Source organism: Anomaloglossus baeobatrachus, chromosome 6 (assembly GCF_048569485.1).
Source record: "Anomaloglossus baeobatrachus isolate aAnoBae1 chromosome 6, aAnoBae1.hap1, whole genome shotgun sequence".
Taxonomy (NCBI): Eukaryota; Metazoa; Chordata; class Amphibia; order Anura; family Aromobatidae; genus Anomaloglossus; species Anomaloglossus baeobatrachus.
In genome coordinates this window covers 16,297,067-16,309,580 of record NC_134358.1, presented here as the reverse complement: position 1 = coordinate 16,309,580, position 12,514 = coordinate 16,297,067, and the positions used below count along the sequence as shown (strand labels likewise).

The 12,514-nt window shown below is 43.4% G+C and overlaps 1 pseudogene; it reads right to left on the bottom strand.

The window, feature by feature from the left end:
* Positions 1 to 1,661: 1,661 nt before the first annotated feature.
* LOC142243791 (serine/threonine-protein kinase pim-3-like) lies at positions 1,662 to 7,845 on the bottom strand (annotated as a pseudogene).
* Between the last annotated feature and the right edge of the window lie 4,669 nt (positions 7,846 to 12,514).

The window sequence follows — 12,514 nt, the reverse complement described above, 5'->3', positions numbered from 1 at the left end:
GACGTAGAGCGCTGACGGCTGCTTTCCTCGCTTTCTTTGAATTCCTAGTTTGCCGCGTCTGAACACCAGCTGAAATAAGAAAGACAAAGACGCTCGAGTTGTGCTTCAAGCTTTTTTTTGCACGTTAAGCACGTTAGTAGAGGGCCTGTTCATCCATTCCTCTGCCGAGTCACGCAGATTATACAAGGTTCACAAGACTCATTACTTCTGGAAGTTAGAGGCTGAATAAAGTCCTCCATTCCTTGGGATTCACTTTACATTTCCTGATCTGTTTTTTTCCCTGTTCCTGGAGGAACCTCTGGTGAGAAGATCGAGGCCACCAGCTTGACTGCACTCCTGCAATACCCTGTACTGTCCCCTCCCCCACCCAGTGAAGCCGGGGACACAAGTGTTACAAACACAAGACAGACAGTTACATAGTTACTTAGGTTGAAAAAAGACCTAGGTCCATCTAGTTCAACCCTCCTCCACCAGTTCAGGAGTAAGGGGACCTGCACTTGGTGCACATTTGCTGCGTTTTAGCTGCAGGTTTTTGTTACAGCATAGTGGATGGGATTTCTACAAATTCCATGTCCGCTATGCGTGTCTGTGCACCTGTGTTTTAGCCGCAGACAGTGACAAATGGTGCGGGTTACTAAGCCTCATCGTGTCAATTTCTCCTGCGTTTACCACAGGTGTGGAGATGCCTATTTTCCCCATACACTTGTATTAGATGCGGAAAATCTGCATATACCGTGCATTCACCTGCAGCTAAAACGCAGATACTCACATAAAACTGAAGAAAGTTTTATACATTTTATTTTTTTCGTGTGTTTGTAAACGTATTCAATTTGGCATCTTTACCCTTTTCAGAACTGGAAACTAGATCATGCCCCACCCATAAACTTCAATTATACAAATAGTCTCAATTTTGGGGGTCACAGCTCAGCCCAGTTTGGTGCTATCAACCCCAAATTTTAAGCATGTGTAGAGGGACACTAGCTCTAGTGGACTAGGGGGTGTAAAAATGTTGGATGCCCTCAAAACGACCCCCAAAAAATATCCCCCCACCCGTCCCCTTGACTCTAAAAATTTGGAAAAACTTACCTAACACTCTTGAAGTGTTCCTCTACACACCCTGAAAATTTTGGGTAGATAACCCCAAACTGGGCTGAGATGTGACGCCCAAAGTGACCTTATTTTCATAATTGAAGTCTCTGGGCGGGGCATGGTTAGTTTAGGGGCTCACAGCTCAGCCCGGTTTGGGACTATCGACCCCAAAGTTTCGGGGTGTGTGGAGTACTCACAGGGCATAATGGCAGCACAAGGTAATTGAAGAAAGCCTGCTTTGAAGGCTTCAAATGATCTGCCCACTTTAGATAGTAGTGTACCACTATTGACGTAACATTAGAGTCAATGGCAGGCACCCCAAATTGCAGGGGCTGTAAGGGAGATCGTTATGAACACATGTTGTAACAAATTACTAGAACCCATAGGTTTGGAAAAATTAACACAGAAGTTTGCCTTCTTGCCATGCCCGAAAAATGCATTGTAAACATTTTTCGAAATATGCATCGTGTTGATGAATATCAATGAGCAGTTGGGGGTGGTTTATTTTGGGGAGTCCGAGTAGCACTGGTTTAAGTAAAAAAAACTATTGCCACTCGAACCCCAGGGGCCCATTATCCAGTCATCCACATTAACATATCATGGATGACTGAATAGTTAAGATTTGGTCGGGCAGAAGGAGTAGTGAAAAGGCACCGTTTGGTAATTTTCATGCACTCTTGAGAAATTTTCCTTCTGAAATGTAGCTGGTTATATAAAATCTCCTTTACAGTCTGAAATGGAATATCCCTACAATCTGTTTCATATAGAAGAATACCCATAGACCACACTGTTGGAGACACACCATCATATCTCCGGCAATGGAGCTATTCTGGAGGGCAAAAAAGCTCTCCACAAAAATCGGTGTACTCCTTGTCCACCAGCAATGTCGCGGTGCCAAAGTCTATCAGCTTTAGCTTGAGGGTCTGTCGGTCCACTAGAATATTGTCACTTTTGATGTCCCGGTGCAACACGCCACAGCTGTATCAGTGCTGCACAGCATTCAGCACCTGAAGGAAGAAATCCTGCACCATTTCTCTTTTAGCACCACCTTCTCTCCAATATACTCCCAGAGATCCATCACTGACACTGGCCTCTCCATGACGATGAGGAAGTGGTCTGTTTCTTCATGCCTTGGAGGCCGCAGCTCACCTTTTTCAGTATAATGATCTCTAGGGGGAACCTTAAATCCATTGAGCTTGCCCCATTCCTTCACCGCTTGTTTTTGAAGATGTTTAACAGCGACAGCAAGTCCATCTGGCAGCTTTCTGCCCAAATCCACAGTCCCAAAGCCGCCAGTGCCCAGAAGCGAGCCCACATGATATACTTCCTCAAAGGGCTTGTTCTTTGCTTACACTAGGAGGAAAAAACATTCATTACTGAGAGAGCTACCAGGGTAGAGCCAAGCTAATCTGAGCAGAACAGAAAGAGAGGACAAAGAGAGAACAGAATGAACTTTTTTTTTTTGGTTTCTTTTTTTTTCACATGCGTTAAAAACACATCTGTGTAATTTCAAAGTGCACATAGGGCATCTGCTGCAGAAAGAGAAGATGCATGGACAATATCCAAGTCACTGAATTCAGTACTTGACAAGGGGTATCGTCGAGTCATTACGGCCGAAAATGCCTTACTCAGCACTTAGTTCCTCAAGAAATGAGCAGACTGCACACCGATATGGATTTAAATGGCCACTGCAGCCTTTTATGATAACAAACATAAATATGTAAAATACAAAAACCTGGAGGGTGGTCCTCAAAGCTCCTAACCTGCCAAAGGGTGGTACAATCAAATAACATAACATCCTTTTCCTCTCGGCATCTCCTCTCAAACTTGTTAGTCTTGGATAAATGAATAAGCAACTCAATTGTGTCCTCATGGAGATCCACATTATCTTTCAACAGACCTTCCCTCTTTGATCTTGAAGAGCTCACTGGCTCACCCAATCGCAATGCTGCGAAAAATACTAGAGAAAAGGCTAATTTAAAAAGATGCTTTTCCCAAAAAGATAAGCACACACTAAACCTGCCTCCCCAGGAAGAACAGCAACTCATACGAGACCGGCCTTCTGTTATCTGCCGTCTTCAAACCTTTTCTCCATCCTATAAGAGCCTGTGAGACTAAAAAAGATTTTGTTACATCCTTCCACCCTCTAGCCTTAAAACCAAATGCGAGGCCCGCCATAAAACTACTTATTTTTGGGACAGACCATCTGTCCTCTCTGCAGTGATCTATCAACAACAGCAACAAACCTTCATCTCCAATGGATGCCCTTAAGGATGCCTTACAATCCTCCTAAATCTTCCAAGCCCGTGAATAAGCGGACCAAGTGCCACCTGATAATGACGCTACTATCAGTCCCCTCCAGAATAGTTTTTTTTGTGAACAAGAAATAGCATCAGCTATGGAATTATCACAAACCATCGCAAAACCTTCCACCAACCGTTACAGTGCCTTAAGCACCGACAAAGAGGCCGCTGATAAAGAATTTATAGCCACTACTTCCCTTTCATTGGAGGAGCAAACGTTTAGCTTTTTATTCCTGAACCTATCTCCCCAGAGCGTCAATGAGACGACTATGGGGAACAGTTCGATCAGCGTCACATTTGACAGCAAACCTTGATTGCGCCATTTCTCTGGCCATTTCCCGAAAGTCCAGCTCCCTTGGCAATAAGCCCCAAATCCATTCTTACCCACGGTGCCTATAAATAAGCCCAATTCCCCTGTAGTAACCATCAGGTTCATCTATAAAGATTTACCGTTGTAAGTTTCGAAAAATTTCGACCAAACTTGCAAATCCTCTCTTAATTCCTTTTTTAACCTGACAAAGTGATGTGGTGCTTTTATTCCTGCTGTTGCCATAGACAGCCTTCTGCAAAAAACCCTATCCTTTGGCATAATGGGGCAAGCGAAATTCAGCTTACTCAGTAACGACTGCAGCTCACTCAGCGTTATTTTATGTAAATCTTTGACTCGCCTCACTTCAGCTAGGAGATCATTCAATTTTTTCTCAGGTAATCTGCATTCCATGGCCTCTTTATCTATTACAATGCCCAACTAAACTCAAAACCATAAGTAAGCCCTCTGTCTTATCCGCCTCTAAGGGGATGCCAAAACTGTGAGCAATCCCTTCCTTGGTATGCAGCAACAGGGAACATTCAAACGAATCCGCCGGTCACATGCACAAAATATCTTTCAAATAATGGATAAAGGATTTTTGACCAGAAACATCCTTCACTGTCCACTCCACAAATGTTCTAAAGGCCTCAAAATAAGCACAGGACAATGAACTTCCCATGGGAAAGCTACCTGTCCATCAAAAATCCTCAATCCCAATGACAATCTAACAAGTGAACCGGTAACAATCTGAACGCTGCCTCAACATCAGTTTTCGCTAATAATGCTCCCTTTCCGAATAACCTCACCCATTCAAAGGCAGTGTCAAAGACCGGGTGTACCCTCAAAGTCCGTGGCAACTGCAGCCGACAGGCCACAGAGCTCACAATCCCAGTGATCCTGAACGGACCAATGAACTTCTGTCCCAGCTTCTGTGAAGGAACACCCTGTTTTAGATTCTTGGTGGATAACCACGCCGAGTCCCCTACCTTATATATGTCCCGGTTTGGATTAAGCGTCTGCCGACTTCTTGTAACGCTCCTGAGTCGAGGTCAAAGAGTCCTTCAAAACTTCCAGATTCTGCTGTAGCTCCGTTAATCTGTCCTCAACCGCTAGTACCGAAGTAGCAACCGGAGACCTAGGCAGAATACTTGGATAATAACCCAAATTAGCAAAAAATGGCGTTACCTTAATGGAGTTGCTCTGAGCGGTGTTATACGCAATTTCCGCCAAAGGAAGCAGTTTCAACCAATCATCCTGCAGATGGCTGACATAGCATCGCAGGTACTGCGCATGGGTTTGATTAGTCCGATCCGTCTGTCCGTTTGTCTGAGGATGGTACGCAGAAGACAAACAAACATCAATATGGAGTGCAGAACAAAACCCTTTCCAGAATTAAGAAGTGAACTGCATGCCCCAGTCAGAGATGATCTCATCCGGCACCCCATGCAACCGGAAAACATTCTGGATAACTAAATCTACTGTCTCTGTGGCTGAGGGAAGACTGCTACATGGAATGAAGTGAGCAGCTTTTGTCTACTGGTCCATACCACCAAAATAGTATTGTTACCGCCCGAGATGGGCAACTCCACAATAAAGTCCATTGAGATTCATCCCCAAGGGCGAGATAATACGGGCAATGGTTTAAGGAGTCCTGTAGGAGCAACACGAGGGACTTTGCACCGGGCACAAACCACACACAAGCGGACATAGTCTTTCACATCCTTCAAACAGGTAGGCCACCAGAAAAAATGATTTAGAAATTCCTGCGCCTTCTGTACCTCCCTATGACCTGCCAACACGGAGTCGTGGACTAACTTGAGAACCCGAAGTCTTACAGCCTCCGGGACATAAATATGTCGCCCTCTCACTCACACCATTCCGAAGGACAAGAGTCACATCGTTCGGGGGGGCAGCAAGGAATACGTCACCATCATAGGCCGACTTGATGTCCTTCCACAAGTTCCAATCCTGGATTACTCCAACAAAATTGGCATCTGATAAAACGGTCTGAGAAGAGTTTCTGGACACAGAGTCCAAAGCGTGGATTCGGGACAAGGCATCGGCTTTCCCAGTACGTGACCCTGGACGATATGTAACAATAAAATTAAACTGGTTAAGGAATAGGCTCCACCGAGCTTGCCGTGGAAACAGTCACCTGGCAGATTTAAGGAATTCCAGATTACGATGGTCCGTGAGAACTACCACTTGTTGCGTTGCTCCCTGTAAGTTGTGTCTCCATTCCTTAAAAGCGGAAATAAGAGCCAACAACTCCTTGTCTGCAATGTCATAGTTCTTTTCTGCAGGGGACAGCCGGCGAGAAAAGAAAGCACACGGGTGTAAGAGACCCTTGTCCCCAGTCCTCTGTGAAAGGATAGCCCCTAGTACATAATCGGAAGCGTCGACTTCCACAATAAAAGGAAGTGCGGGATCCGGGTGTGTCAATATTGGCGACGAGGTGAAACAAACATTGAAATGATTGAAAGCTTCCCGGGCCTGGGCGGGGCACAAACTTCTGCCCCTTCTTGGTTAGCAAGGTGATAGGACGGACAATCTCCAAAAAGTTGCGGATAAAGCGTCTGTAAAAATTAGCAAAGCCAATAAAGCGTTTTACCTCCTTGATGTTTCCCGCTTCTGGCCAGTCTAGAATTGCCTGGATCTTGCCAGACTCCATGTTCAGCCCCTGAGGAGAGATAACATATTCTAAGAATTGAATCTTGGAGCAATGAAATTCACACTTCTCCAGCTTAATGTACAGGTGGTTATCCCTCAGACGAGCAAGTACTGTCTTAACGTGCTCCTAGTGTTCCTGTAGGGAATCAGAAAAGATAAAGATGTCATCCAGGTAAATCACCACAAACTGGTTCAATAAATCCCTAAAAATATCGTTGGCTAGGTGTTGAAAAGCCGCAGGAGCGTTATAGAGTCCGAAGGGTATCACTAGATACTCATAATGTCCATACCGACATCTGAACGCCATCTTCCACTCGTCCCCGGGATGTATGCGAAGTAAATTATATGCCCCATGGAGATCCAATTTAATAAATATTTTGGCCTGTTGCACTCTTTAAAATAGTTCGGAATCTAACGGCAATGGATAACGGTTCCAGATGGTTATTTTATTACGTTCCCAGTAGTCGATACAAGGTCTCAGCGTCCCATCTTTCTTCTTTACAAAAAAGATGGGAACTCCTGCTGGTGAGGAATAAGGTCGAATATACCCCTTGGCTAAGTTTTCGTCGATATAGTCTTTCAGGGATTGTAACTCCGGGGCCGCCAACGGGTAGACATGACCAAACGGAATTTCTGCCCCTGGAAGTAATTCTATGGGACAATCATACAGTCCATTCAGGGGAAGCTGATCTGCTTTTATCTTGTCACATATGTCAGCAAATTCATTATAAACCGGGGGGGAGAACAGGTACCTGTACAGCGCCCTCCGCAGTCGGCGTTACTGGAAGCGGTACTATTGGACTAATGGTCGGACCACTCCCTTTGTCTCCCAATTGATGACTGGATTTTTAGACCGTAACCAAGAAATGCCTAGTATTATTGCAAAATGGGGAGAAGAAATCAACATGAAAATAAGAGTCTCCTGATGACCCGGTTTCATCACACATTCCAGGGTACCGTCTCCCGATAAACTAGTCCTGAAACTAATGGAGAACCGTCTACCGTTTCCATGGTAACCGATGAGGCTCTTTGTTGAGTCTTAATACCGTGTTTCCTGGCAAAAGAAGGGTCCATGAAATTTCCCCCTGCCCTGGAGTCTATCATAGCGGATGTAGAAATTACCTGTCCCTCCCACCGAATCTGAATTGGAAGCGAGCAATGGGTGTATTTTCCTTCCGGGTCCTTAGATGACGTTGACATCAATGTCGAAGGAAATACCGCATCCAGATGAATACTTGCTTCAGAGATGTCGGACTCCGCGTCCGTATTATCGCACTCCGTTACTGCTGCCAGTACCTTTTTCAGTAAACTTTTAAATTCGGTGACGTATTTGAAGACAGACCGCTTTCCCCGGCGTAAGGAAAGCAGAGCCGATTCAGCGGCAGCACGATGATTAGGGTCATCGAACATTTGTGCCATTGTTGTTAAAAAGTCATCCAGGTTATTCACACGGGTATCACGACTTTCAATCATGGGATTAGCCCAAGCCAGTGCTCGTGATATTAACAACATGATTATAGATAATACCTTTGACCGGTCAGACTGGTAATAATCAGCATGTACATCAAAAAACAGCATACACTGATTAACAAACCCACGGAACAGACTTCGATCGCCACTGAACCGAAATGGAGGTAATTTAGGCATTCCGGTGGCTGATACGGATTTACTGGGTACAGTTTCCTGAACCTCCAATCGGGTTCGTACATCCTGAAGAGCCTGACCAAATACCTGATGATCGTGGCCCAATTGTGTCTCCATATCTCTGACTTTATTTTGCACCGCCTCCATCTCCTACTGCAAGGAGTTAATCATAGAGTAAAGGTTCTCCACCCGTGTCTCCGTCATTGCCCCAGCGAAATCCTCTTATTTATAGGCTTGAGTATAATGTAATACTATTGTATGAATGTGAGGATTCTGATCGCTTAGAGCAATGAAGAGCAGAGGCAGGTTCTTGGTGCAAGGAATTTATATAATACACAGCCAACTATGTACCCAGTATATAACACACAGAAACAAAACACAAGCACGGTATACAGTCATATGAAAAAGTTTGGGCACCCCTATTAATGTTAACCTTTTTTCTTTATAACAATTTGGATTTTTGCAGCAGCTTTTCAAGTTTAATATATCTAATAACTGATGAACTAAATAATAACCCTACAAAAAGAGTAAAAAAATAAATGTGTACATAATAATGCTTAGAGGGTCTCTGGCTGTTTCCAAAAAATAGTGCGGCCTTCATGTTATCCTGTGGGTTACATATTACTTATATCACAACCTATATAATTCTTGGGTAAAATACCCAGAATTATAGGTGTCAGATTTGTTGGGGGTTAAAGCCCTCTGTTGAAGTTGGACATTATTTTGGTTTAACCCTTCAGCCGTTTGATGTTGGGATGGAAAGCTTGATGTTGGTATACCAACATAAGCTTGGGTTTGTTGACCCGGTGGTGCATTGTTTTGTTGGGAATATTGTGGGATCGTTGTTTGGTCATTAGTGGTTTGGTTATCAAAGGCATTCAAAATGACATTGACAATTTTGCCTACACTGGGATGGGGGGAGGATCATAGCCATCAAAAAGTGCACAGCATGCAGCCATGCATGCTGACTGTGTTTGTTTGGACATTTCTTGCAGCCTGCTAGACAGGATAGAAGTAAAGGAATCGCATTTATTTGCTTGTGAGGCAGATTTTTTAAAAGGGTCAATGCCTCACAAGTCAGCTGGTCACACTTTTCTGACAAAGTTGTCCCTTTTGTTTTTTTAACTTATTTACGGAGAACTGTGGTTGAACTTTCTTTATTTGCCAATGCAGAAGATGCCATGGTGGTACATAGATTGGAAGCTGTGGCCGAAAAATCTGTGTCCGGCCGTTCATCAGAGGCTGATGGTTCAGGTAGAGTGGAAGGTAACACCGAGCTGATGTTGCCAGCATCTGCTGATCCGATGTCCTCCGAATCGTCGTTTGGCAACTGTTTGATGTCACAGTCGGATTGTGCTTCGGGTTCGATGGTCACATTTGCCGGTTTCTGCATGATGTTACCTTCACTTCTAGGATTGCAAAGAGAAAAACATTTTTAACAAATTTATGGGCAAACAAATTGAATTTACAAAAAATTACAAAGACAAATACTTACGGCCGTAATCTTCGCCCTGTGTGTAAAAACTGTAGCTCCTCCTCAAAGATGATTTTTTTTGGATGGCGCTGCTGATCCACTTAGGTTCGCCTTCGCCTGGTTTTTTGAAAACGATCTTTGACTGAACGCCATCGATTCTTAACATCTTTATCTGTACAGCAAAAAAAAAAGGTACTCAATTATGTGAATTATAAAAAACAAAAATAATGATCAAAAACATTTATCACATTACCAATTTGAAATTGTAGATCTTTGTCTGCCTCATCAAAGAGGGGAAAGAGTTCTCTACAAATTTGGGTCCACCAGTCGTGTCTTTTATATTTATTGTAGAATTCTGCACACGCCGGATCCCACAATCCTGGTTTAGTTTCAACCTACAATTGATTTAACAAAAACGGCATTGAAAACATAAAATACCCCCAAACACATGTGAAACAGCGTAAAATGGATACATAGATAGATAGGTAATTAATGGCCAGATTGATAAATTGTTAGACAATTGATATGAAGGGAGATAGACTGAGCGATAGATAAAGGATAGATAGATAAATAGATAGAAGGATAGATAGATAGATATCTAAATAGATAGAGGGATAGATAAAGGGATAGATAAAGGATAGATGAAGAAATAGATAGATAAATAGATAGATGGATAGATAGAAAGGTAGAAAATGGATAGATAAATAGATAAATGGTGGATAGATAGATAGATAAAATATAGATAGATAAAAAATAGATATATGGAAAGATATATAGATAAAATGGATAGATAGAGAGATAGATAGATAAAGGATTGATAGAAGGATAGATAGATAAATAGATAGATGTATAGATAGAAGGATAGATAGATAGAGGGATAGATAGATAGAAGGATAGATGATAAATAAAGGATAGATAGATTTCTTTGTGAGGTTTATGTTTCCCCCCCTCAAAAGCATTTTTGAGACAGCAGTGGCCTTGCATGACCTGGGAAAGGAGTTCACACAGGGTCACTGCTGGCCATTGACATCACGTTCTTGTTTTGCAGGTTGTGCTGCTTTCTAGCACACTGAAGTTCTCACGACCGTGAGAAATGACCTGGAATTACCCCTGCAGCATCGTTCATATATAACGAGGCTGCAGTGGTTTCCACGTCTCAGACGGTGCTGGATGTCTTGTGGATTACTTCGGACAGGCATATTTTTGGACGTAATAAACTGGTGACAGAGGTTTTTTTTTGGAGTTTTATTTAAAATAAAGCATTTTGTCGTGTATGTGTTTATTTACTTTCACTTTCAGATTAGTGATGGCGTGTCTTGGACGCTGCCATTACTAATCTTGGACTTAGCAGCGATGTGTTGCTATTAACTCCTTATATTACCCTGTTTGCCACCGCATCACGGCAACAGGAAGGGCCAGTGACACGTCGGGACTACCGCATAATGGATGCGACAGTCCCGGGGCAGCAGCGGGCTGATATTCGCGGCTGCGAAAGGAGGGGCCGTAACCATGGCCCTCGCCCTCCGCAGCATGAGAATACCGGCCCACCGCTGTATGCTCATCTCGGCCGGATGTTAAAATACGGCGGAGCACACGTATTTTTTTTTCTATATGTCCGTCGGGATATGCATGTGTGTATATGGGTCTGGGTGAGTGTGATGTGTGTGTGTGTGTTTTGATGCACTCTATATACTTACCAGTTCTATTAACTTTTTTTCATTGATCGCCATTCTTGTATACCACGACATTGTACTGATTTTCTTCACACCACACAAAATGGATGCACTTCCTCTTCTAGTGACATCACTTCCCTGCAAACCGCAGGGCAGCAATGAAGATTACCGCAGGTAAACCGCGAAATACCGGAGGGAATAACGCAGAAAAACGCAATGAACCGCACAGAATTTGCTACCTGCGTTATTCCCTGCGGAATTTAACGATTACATTGCAGTCAATGGAGTGAAATCCCGCAGCGACGTGCGGAAAAGAAGTGACATGCAATTGTTTTCGCTGCGGGATTCCCGCAGCAAAACATGCAGCTGTCAAAATCCGCATAGTGCGCACAGCATTTTTTTTTCCCATAGGTTTTGCTGGTGAATCACTGCAGAGATGTTATTGCCATAACATGCAGTGAAACATGCAGCAAAACAGCAGGAAATCCACGGCAAAAACCGGCAAGTGCGCACAGGGCCTAAATGAGAAGTGGTATACATAAAAGTGAAATAAGTGAAGTGGGACTTTATAAGTGAAGGAAAAAGAATAAACTATATGTAAGTGCAAAACATACAAAAAGAGGGGGAGGTGAAGGAAATGTATTAAATGTATCAATGAGTGTCTGCATGTATAAGCACACATATTACATGTGCACAACGTGAACTGGATGTGTATAGAAAGAATTCTGGTAACTGTTAGCCAAGCATTTTGGATAGAGGTTACTAAATGGCCTAGTGGAGGCAATAATGCCGATGTCTCATAGGCATCTAGAAGGCTGTATGCTACTGACCTGAAGGAGGAATGTCTATCTCGTGGAATTTCTCTAACATGAGTGGCTACAGAGTACGCGAAGTGGAGGAAATTATCCTCCACAGTTGAGCTCCTTAGAAGACTGAGGGCTTAATGTCCATTTCCTCCCATTTTTCCTTTCCTCTTTTATCTTTTGATTTGCTGGTTTGGTCCTGTCTTTTTCTTCCGGTATTCACATTCCTGGTTGTGAAAGGCCTGCATCTGTGGAGGTACCTGTGGCTGCTTCACCAGACGCAGCTCAAGAGCAGGTGGGTTCTATGTCGGTTTCCGATAAAGGTGAGCCATCAGGACTGTCACTTTCTTCGGCCTCTGTCCTTGGTCTTGGAATATTCCCTTCAGTCCTGTTTAAGAACCAGAAATACCGTATTTTTCGCTTTATAAGACGCACCTGATTATAAGACGCACCCCCAAATTTGGTGAAGGAAAAGAGAATTTTTTTTTTTTAATGTTAAATGGGGTCCATCTTATAATGCCAGTGTCCCTCTAACAAATCATATAGGG